The sequence below is a fragment of the Penaeus japonicus genome, unplaced genomic scaffold, assembly GCF_977035675.1.
Source record: "Penaeus japonicus unplaced genomic scaffold, GWHDUDI00000001_assembly GWHDUDI00000001, whole genome shotgun sequence".
NCBI lineage: Eukaryota > Metazoa > Arthropoda > Malacostraca > Decapoda > Penaeidae > Penaeus > Penaeus japonicus.
The window spans coordinates 54,057,908-54,065,407 of record NW_028234403.1 but is presented as its reverse complement, the minus strand read 5'-3'; the positions used below and the strand labels follow the sequence as shown (position 1 = coordinate 54,065,407).

At 51.3% G+C, this 7,500-nt stretch overlaps 1 protein-coding gene across 4 annotated transcripts in view; it reads right to left on the bottom strand.

Moving 5' to 3' along the window:
- Positions 1-7,500, bottom strand: part of fwd (phosphatidylinositol 4-kinase beta fwd) — a 63,112-nt gene that overhangs the window by 23,084 nt on the left and 32,528 nt on the right. Inside the window, exons 1-2 of one of the 4 annotated variants that reach the window (XM_043010317.2) lie at positions 5,825-6,003; positions 4,649-4,705 (exon numbers count right to left, since the gene is read on the bottom strand). The exons of 1 other annotated variant lie outside the window; for it this stretch is intronic. The gene's annotated coding sequence lies outside the window, so the exon portion shown is untranslated. Of the gene's footprint in view, positions 1-4,644; positions 4,707-5,824; positions 6,004-7,500 lie in introns of those variants that run through there. 2 more of the 4 variants (XM_086542629.1, XM_086542639.1) reach the window with 2 other exon arrangements.

Below are 7,500 nucleotides of genomic sequence, written 5' to 3'. Positions count from 1 at the left end.
AAGAGAAGAGAAGAGAAGAGAAGAGAAGAGAAGACAAGAGAGGAGAAGAGAAGAGAAGAGAAGAGAGGAGAGGAGAGGAAAGGAGAGTAGAAGAGAGGAAACGAAAGGAAAGAAAAGAGAAGAGAAGAGAAGAGAGGAGAGGAAAGGAGAGTAGAAGAGAGTAGAGGAAACGAAAGGAAAGGAAGGGAGGGAACGAACGGAACGCGGTCAGCTTCAACCTCAGCACATCGGCGTTGGCTGCGTCGCCTCTTCACCAATCAGGCCAGCTCGCTCGCTCCATGCCTGGCCGGCCCCGTGCTTTCTTCTGCTTAGTCACTCATTCATTTCTCCAGGCATTCGGTCACTCACTCATGTCTTCACTCATTCATTCAAGTGTTCACGCATTCCTTCAGTCACTGGTTTAACTATTTACTTAATTCAATTTCAATTTCCCTAGTCAATCAATCACTCCTTTCTTCACTTATTCCTTTCTTAATTCGCGTTTTAACTCGCTCACTCACTCACCCAACTACCCATCCACTCACTCACTCACTCACCTACCCACTCAATTACTCACTCACCCTCCCTCCCTCCCCTCCCTTCCCTTCCCTTCCCTTCCCTTCCCTTCCCTTCCCTGCCCTTCCTTTCCTTTCCTTTCCTTTCCTTTCCTTTCCCTTCCTTTCCTTTCCCTTCCCTTCCCTTCCCTTCCTTTCCCTTCCCTTCCCTTCCCTTCCCTCCCTTCCCTCCGTCCCTCCCCTCCCCTCCCATGGCTGTCGGGTCGTCGGCAAGTGCGCCCCGCCGAGGGCACACGCGTCTGGCGGCCTCATCATCTATCCCACTGGACACAGTTAAGGGTCCCCCCCAGAAGGGCGCCGCGGTACCGGAACTCAGGAACTCACGCCCAGGAGGAACTCACGCCCAGAGTCGAGTCGAGTCGAGGGCGGGACTCTGTAATTCATGCTCCGGGATTACAGTGAAATCGAGACTGTGATTCGTTTAATTAAGAAATCACGGTCACAGTGAAGGCCGTGAAGACTGTGATTTATTCAGCGACTCGGGATTACAGTGAAATCGAGACTGTAATCAATCTATCTAAGAACTCGGAATTTCAGTGAACTGTAATAAACAATGACTGTAATTAACAAAATCAAGATTATCGTGAAAATAAATTCACGCTTTCGATCACCACAAGCCTACGGTGAACTCGAGCTTGCAATGAACTCGAGCCTGCAATAAAACAATGTCTACAACGATGCATGCGCGTCGCCTGTGCAATCGTAACGAGCATTTCATTCTTTGTATATTTCCAGTGCCTTCCGACTTTCTCTCTCTTTCTCTCTACCTTCATATTTTCACGCACGCTCGCACTCGCACACACACTCACACTCACACACAACAAAACAAAACACCACAAACACAGCGCAACACAATAAACTACACAACATAAACATAAACATAACACTATATTATATAACAGAACATCACACAACATAACATCATATAACACAACAATATATAACACAATATAACACAACACACACAACGCAATACACACGACGCAGAAAACAACACACACTACATAATGGATTACATAAAACGGGAGGGAGTGGGGGGGGGGGACGAAAGGTGAGGCGGTACGTAAATGTGGGTGGGTGGATGGATGGATGGAAGAGAGATTTTGAGAGAGAGAGAGAGAGAGAGAGAGAGAGAGAGAGAGAGAGAGAGAGAGAGAGAGAGAGAGAGAGAGAGAGAGAGAGAGAGAGAGAGAGAGAGAGAGAGAGAGAGAGAGAGAGAGAGAGACAGAGAGAGAGAGAAGAGGAGAGAGAGAGAGAGGAGGAGATAAAGAGAGAGAGGAGAGAGAGAGAGAGAGAGAGAGAGAGAGAGAGAGAGAGAGAGAGGGAGGGAGGGAGGGAGGGAGGGAGGGAGGGAAAGAGGGAAGGAGGGAGGGATGGAGGGAGGGAGGGAGGGAAGGAGGGAGGGAGGGAGGGAGGGAGGGAGGGACGGAGAGAGAGAGCGAACGACCACAGCCCTGGAATGTGCAGCGGCACCACAGTTCACGCTCGCATCTGAAAGTCAGTTATCAAACCGTGCATTACCCGACCCCCCTTCCCCCTCCCCCTTCCCCACTCTCCAACACACCCACGCATGCAGGCCATCATGCACACAGGTAGAAATGAGCGACGACAAAGGAAGGCACAAAGGCACAAACACACATACACACACACAAATACTCACTCATTCTCTCTCTCTCTCTCTCTCTCTCTCTCTCTCTCTCTCTCTCTCACTCACTCACTCACTCACTCACTCACTCACTCACTCACTCACTCACTCACTCACTCACTCACACTCACACTCACACTCACACTCACACTCACACTCACACTCACACTCACACTCACACTCACACTCACACTCACACTCACACTCACACTCACACTCACACTCGTACTCGTACTCGTACTCGTACTCGTACTCGTACTCGTACTCGTACTCGTACTCGTACTCATACCCATACTCATACTCATACTCATACTCATACTCACCCTCACCCACACACACTCTCTCTCTCACAGAGAGAAAGAGAAAGAGAGAGAGAGGAATCCCCCCCACCCACCCCCCAGCCCGGCCGAGCGTCTGGACGTGAACTCATTCGGCAAGTCGGCCTGTGCGAACTCAGGGACAGGTCGGCGCGAACAGGTGGCCGGACCTGTAGCATTCATCCCCCCCCTCCCTCCCCTCCCTCCTCCCACACCCTGTCCCTCCCTCTCTCCCTCCCCCTGCTCCTCACCCCGCTCCTTCCCTCCCTTGATTTGCGATTCATCTCCCTTGCCTTGCTTGGCTCCTCCCTCACTTAATAATCCCCTCTATTTCCTTCTTTCGCTTCATCTTATTTTATCTTTATCATATCTTCTCTTCCCTTCTCCCTTCTCTTTTTTCTTCCCTTTCCATTTCTTTCCTCCCCCCCCCTCCCTCGTACCTCTCACCCTTCCCTTCCTTTACTTTACTTCTCTCCCCCCCTCCCTTCCCCTTCCCCCATCTCCCTTCCCTCCCCTTCCCTTCCTCCCTCACCCCTTGACCTCCCAGCAAGCAACCACCTGCCTGACGAGTTGCTCCGGCCACCTGCCCAATGGAGAGAGAGAGAGAGAGAGAGAGAGAGAGAGAGAGAGAGAGAGAGAGAGAGAGAGAGAGAGAGAGAGAGAGAGAGAGAGAGAGAGAGAGAGAGAGAGAGAGAGAGAGAGAGAGAGGGGTAAAAGGAGAGAGGAGAGAGAAGTGAGGAGAAAGGAGAGAGGAGAGAGGAAAGAGGAGAGAGGGAAGAGGAAAGATGAAAGGAGAGAGAGGAAAAAGAAGACAGGAGTGGAGAGAAAGAGAAAGAAAGAGCAAGAGAGAGAAAGAGACAGAGAGACAGAGAGACAGAGAGACAGACTGACAAACAGACAAGCGGACAAAGAGGAGAGAGGGGAAAGGGACCGTCCGCCCACGGAACTCGAGAATCAGAAACGGGCGTGCGGGGCGAGGGCGCACGTGCGTCTCAGAACCGCGTTATCGCCGTCGTCCAAGGGAGGCCACGACCGGCCACGTCAACGCGAGACTCGCCGCTACAATTAAGCCACAATCGCCCGCTGTCAAGAGCCACAGCTGCAGTCTCTGTCCCTCCCCCTGGCCCTGACCTCGCCCCCCCTCTCCCTTCTTCGTGGCACTCCTTTTTTTCTCTTGTCCTTCTCCTTCCCTTTCTCCTTCTCCCCGCTCCCTCTTTTCTCTTTTCTCTTGTCCTTCTTCTTCTCCCCGCTCCCTCCTCCCTCTTTTCTCTTGTCCTTCTCCTTCTCCTCCCTGCTCCCTCCTCCCTCTTTTCTCTTGTCCTTCTCCCCTTCCCCATCATCATCACCATCACCACCATCATCATCACCATCATCATCATCCTCATCACCATCACCGTCACCCTCCTCCTCCTCCTCCTCCAGGCCCTCTCACTCCCGTCGGGCCTCTCTCCCTCCCCGGCACAGCCTCGCCTTCACTGCAACTGTCAATGTTGCATTCAACACGACCGCCCTCGATCATTACAACCACATCAACAAGTTATCACTCATCACACCACAATCACCACACGGCACGCCCACTTCTGATTCACAACCACCACTGTATTAAAAAAAAAAGAAAAAAGAAAAATCACAATCACCCTGTCAAATCACCACACGCACCACGCGCAACCTTTGCAGTCACCACCACCACCACCACCACTGCTCACCACCACCACCACCACCCCCGCCTCCGTCGCATTCCCTGCATAACCGCAGCCTTGCAATCATCTTGAACAGCGATCAACCCAACGAAATCACTTCCGTCGCCTCTCCCTCGGCACGAAAAAAAAAACATTCCCACATGTGCCATTGTTATGAATCTCAAACAAACACAATATCTATTAACATAAAGAACAAAAACAGAGACACAGACAGACTTAACAAAAAGATAAAAAAACAAAATCAACTAAAAAAAAAGAAGAAAAAAGCAAAACGATGATAAATACGAAACCATGATGTCACACCCCTTCCCGAAATACAACAACAGCTGTATCCGTAGGTGGTAAATCTGAACACTTACACTCCCCCCCAACACCCCCACCCCAACCCCACCCCAATGGTTAAACACTACAGGCTTCACTACACGCACTTACTGTTGGTGTTCATAACTGCGTTTCATTCAGCTATCTAGCCTCTTTTCGCTCGCTCACCTGTAAAGAAAGAATTACCTTGATAAGATTCCCAGTGATATGATACACAAGGTAAATGTTGCCAAACCTCGCTTCATTTGAACCATAAAAACATGTAAAAAAAATAAATAAATAAATAAAAATAAAACATGTTAAAAAAAAGTGTCAGGAAAAAAAAAACCCGTGCTGATATCGTAAGCCAGAAACACCAGCGTGGGGATAACACGGGATAACACGGGGTAACACGTTCACAGGACAAAACAGCACAGGGAAAACAGGCCTTAATTAATTATAACAAGTGTTGGTGATCATAACACTCGATTAAAACGCAACAAAACGAAATAACAAACACCGATGATAACGAAAACAAAGGAAAACATCGGTACCAGTTCAAGGGGACATAAATATCAGTTCAAGGGAACCTATTAACACCAGATCAAGGGAAGCAAATACCAGTTCAAGGGGAAAACAGCAGCACCAGTTCAGACCACACGTTGAACACTGAACACTGGCCACAACGTACAGTATGCGAACGCAGGAAATGGCACAGACGCAAAACACAAAAACGTATCGGCCACAACAAATGCAAACTGCCGAATGTCTGTCTTTACGTTCCATAAGGGGAAACTGAAGAAAGAAAGAAAGAAAGGAAAAAAAACGGGGGGGGGTGGAGAAAGGGAAGGAAAAGGAGAGGGAGAGGTATAGGGAAAGGGAAAGAGTTGGAAAGAGTTAGAGAGAGAGAGAGAGAGAGAGAGAGAGAGAGAGAGAGAGAGAGAGAGAGAGAGAGAGAGAGAGAGAGAGAGAGAGAGAGAGAGAGAGAGAGAGAGAGAGAGAGAGAGAGGGGATGTAGAGAGAGGGGAGAGAGGATAGGACAGAAGAGAGACAGAGAGAGAGAGAGGAGAGAGAAAGAGAAGAGAGAGAGAGAGAGAGAGAGAGAGAGAGAGAGAGAGAGAGAGAGAGAGAGAGAGAGAGAGAGAGAGAGAGACATAGAGAGAGAGAGAGAGAGAGAGACATAGAGAGAGAGAGTAAGACAGAGACAGTGAGAGAGAATAAAACTATACGCAATACATCCTTAACACCGAAAAAAATGAAAGAAACGCAAGTCAAAGGCAAGGCAAGGGAAGGCCGCTCGCCACCTACCGCGCGCCGCCGCACCACGCGAGGCGAGACGAAGCGAGGCGCTCGTTTCGCCCGCGCTTCCCCCCGCCAAGCCGAAGGACATCCGCTCCCGATCCCGCGGCAACAGGTTCTTCAGGCCGGACGCGTTCCCTTCGCCCTGCCTCACGAACCCGCCGTCGTCGTCCTCCCCCCCCTCCCCCCGGAGCTCGTGCACGCCCTGTCCGAGAATGACCTCTCCCTCTCCCTGCGTCAGATCCCCCCCCCCCGTGACATTGCATCGCAACGGATCGACGGAAGAATGGCTGCCACGCCGTCGGTCAGGCCATGGGTGTGTTAGTGTGTGTGTGTGTGTGTGTGGGGAGAGGGGGCTTCATATCTCTTTTTTTATCTCTTCGCTTATCCCCTCTTCCTCCTCTTTCCCCTCTCCCTCCCTGCCTGCCTCCCTCCTACCGACGTCCTTCGCGCTCTCTTCGTCCTCGCCCCGGCCGGAAGTCGTCGGTACGTCAGTCCCTCGGCGCCCAGCTCCCTCGCCGCCCCTCCCTTTCCCTTTCCCTCTCCCTCTCCCTCTCCCTCTCCCTCTCCCTCACTTCACACAGGGGCGGCCCTTGTCTCCTATACACACTCGAGTCTTTAATTAAATGTCCGCTAGTATGGGAGGAGGGATGGGGGTGGGGTGAGGTGGGGGATAAAAAAAAAGAAAAAAAAAAGGGAACAGTGACACGGTCAATACTTCCTTTTCCTGAAAATCTGTTGCGTAGGATGATCGGATTACACACAGTCCTATCATCTCCCAACGAGAACCAAGGGTCCAATCACCTGTGTTCTTGCACTAAGAGTCCCTTCACCTGAATTGGGGCACCAATAGTCCCATCACCTGCATTCGGGCACCAATTTTTCTAGTCAAGCACCACCAATCAACAAACCTCTTTCAAATATCCTTTAAATTTTCCTTAAAATCCTTTCGAATATCTTCCGAAAGTCTTCCGCACGCTATCAAAAAAAAAAAGAAAAAAATACTGGCTTCTACCCACGTTTCACTCGCACTCGCACTCGCCACTCGTCACAATAAACTAATCAAAGTCCAAAGTCAAAAATCGTCTTTCCCCGCGACCTCTACTAGCCTGCTCAGCCCTCGCCTTGACCGCTCTCCACCAGGCTACGCAAAACACTCGGCCCGGTGAGTGATGTGGAGACACCAGGTTACGACCAGCACGAACCGATACGCCAGATAAGGTCAACGCGCTATCTCCCTTATCCGACAGACAATAACTAGGGAGGAGAGGGAGGGGGAATGGGGGAGAGGGGGAAAGGGGGAGAGGGAGGGGGAGAGGGAGCGGGAGAGGGAGGGGGAGAGGGAGCGGGAGAAGGAGGGAGGAGAGGGAGAGGGAGGAGGGAGGAGAGGGAGAGGGAGGGGGAGGAGAGGCAGAGAGAGAGGGAGGGAGGAGAGGGAGGAGAGGGAGAGGGAAATGGAGGCAGAGAGGGAGAGGGAGAGGGAGAAGGAGAGGGAGAGGGAGGAGAGGGAGGGAGGAGAGGGAGAGGGAAATGGAGGCAGAGAGGGAGAGGGAGAGAGGGAGAGGGGGGAAGGGAGTGAGATGACGTCACGAGTATTAAGAGTATTACGAGACCGCCGGGCTGTAGTAATCTCCCTCGGCCGCCGCGGAGGTTGTTGACTTGTCACGAGGCGAGTGTGTTTGGTC